This window comes from Gossypium hirsutum, chromosome A07 (genome assembly GCF_007990345.1).
Source record: "Gossypium hirsutum isolate 1008001.06 chromosome A07, Gossypium_hirsutum_v2.1, whole genome shotgun sequence".
Lineage (NCBI taxonomy): Eukaryota > Viridiplantae > Streptophyta > Magnoliopsida > Malvales > Malvaceae > Gossypium > Gossypium hirsutum.
The window spans coordinates 32,353,666-32,356,246 of record NC_053430.1 but is presented as its reverse complement, the minus strand read 5'-3'; positions in this window follow the sequence as shown (position 1 = coordinate 32,356,246).

Genomic DNA, 2,581 nt, shown 5'->3' with positions numbered 1-2,581 from the left:
TGAAAGATTTTTGAGTTTCTTATTGTCCAAGCTTGCAGGGAATGGTAAACTTGTTGTATAAGGTTCATTTTGAATCCACACGGCCAGACACACGGGCGTGTGACTGGACTGTGTGCGAGACATGGCTAGCACATTGGTGTGCGAGGGCATTTCAAAAGGACACAAGGTCTGGCACACGGCCATGTGGCTTGGTTGTGTGACCCAAGTCAGAGAGTTACACGGGTATAGACACGGGCTAAGACACGGCCGTGTGTCCCTATTTCGAATACCCACACGGCCTGACCACACAGCCGTGTGAACCCTTCAGCTTTAAAAAATTTTGAAACTTTCTAAAATTTTTTTTGAGTTTATAAATTAGTCCCGATTTGTTCCTAATGCATATTTTGGGTCTCGAGGGCTCAAATAAGGGACAGTACGTATGAGTTTAATTAGTTTTTGAACTAAATGTAATATGATAAGAAATGTTTGTAATTTATGTCTACTTAATCGATAAACTTCGGTAATACTCTGAAACTCTATTCTAGCGACGAATGTAGGTTAGGGGTGTTACAAAACCCTTTATCGAAATTGCACCTAGGTTTTCAACTAGACAGATCCTTGCCATTCTTGGATTTTAATTGAACGGCCTTCTCTGCTATTCTCTTACCACGAACTCCTTTGAGTGTAAGCTCGAACAATTTTAATCAAACACAGAACAAGAAATAGTTTTCTTTACTTTCAGTGTTAAAGAAAAATCTCTTCTCAATAGAAATCAACATAATTGTTATTCTGAAAAATAGATTCAAACTTATAGAAAAAACTTTTACTATTTTTGAGTAGAGTAACAATATCTTAAAGTTTTATATTTAGCTCTATCAATGTAATCTATTTATAAGTAGAAGAGGTAAAACCCTTTTTGAATTGTAGAAGTCTATTTAAAATAGAAAAATGAACTCTTAGCCTAACTAGGAGTATAGGGGAAAACTAGGGTTTATTGTCCCTCTTTTAAACATAAGGGGCTTTCGGGCCTCTCTCATATCGGGTCCAATTACAAGTACTTCTTGGACTTTTAACCCATTACTTTATAATACGATTCAAATTCTATATTACTTTTTCTATTTTTCAAAATAAACATCTCAAATTAATTTAAATAAATTAATTTCTCAATTAAATAATTTCGTTAAAATCATGATGACTTCATCGTGAAAAAATCTATTAGAAAATATATTTAACATTTCTACATTCAGTGGATTTATTATGACCAAATGATTTATTTCAATTTTTACACTTCATTTAATTTGAAACCATAAATTCATTTCCAAGTCATTTTTATTTTGGAGAAAACAACATTCATTTCCGAATGTAATCTTTTGTCCATTTTTAGCATTTATATCATTTCTGTTCATTTGATTCAACATGCAATTCATTTCCAATTTCAACGAGATAGCAAAGGGATCGATTGGACATTTGCAATTAGAGCTCAAATAATTATAATTAACTTCTAGATTTTTTCCCATTAATTATAAACTCATTTAGTTATGAAGTCGTTCTACTATGGCATCATGACTAAGCTCTATCCCCAACGACATACCATTACGAAAGTAACTTGATTAGTGCTTATCTAATGACCTTGTCATAAGTGTGTTACTCTCATAGGATATTCTTAATATCTTTGGGATAAATTTGTTCTCCCAATATGATCCTATTTTATTTCATGGTAACCATTTCATCTTCCTTCAGTAAAAGTCAATTACAATCAAATAGTAATCAAGTCATTCATCATAAAGACAAACAATCGGTGGCCACGTTTACTTTTCATCAACCATGTAATGCCAATGAGAGGATATTATTTACCCATGTGTCGGGTTATGAATTTCACTATTACGAATGACGCTAATCCCGCAGAAGTCATATACCCAATGCACCAAAGTTCAATTTCTTATCTATTTAAACTTAGGCTTTGTTACGCCCTTAGCCTAACCCGATTCACTGGATCTGGATCTTAGGTGTTACATTACTATTATAGACTTATACATGCTCTAAGACATACAAATTCTCAAAGAAATACATCTTATTAATAATCCCACCCAACAAAATTGTATCTTGGCGAACAACTTGTACATAACTTACAAATATAATTACATATCACATTGGCTTGCGATGTTTCCCCCTTATTCAACCTTTAGATAATATTACTGACTTCATTTATTGACCAACACAGTCTATTCACTCTATAAAGTTTACAAACCAATTTTCGAGACATGTACAAAAATGTTTTTTATCGGGTTCGACACACCTATGCAACCCATGCTCTGTATGCATGTGTACACTTCACCACTCCTTTGGCGCAGCCCTGTCGTCGTCCCCCCTGATGGTTCTTTTATCCCCCCTGATTCTTCTTTTACTTGAGACATAAAATATAGAGGGGTAAGTTTGATAGAACTTAGTGAGAAAACCCTCTTTTACCTGAGTCCTTATTCAAGGATTTCATCATTTGTTTCTCGATCCTAATTTTATCCCTATTGATTGTACAAACTTTGTCATAATATTCCATATTGGTGTTTCTTTCAGAGCTAAATTGCACTTGCCAATTCTCAGAATA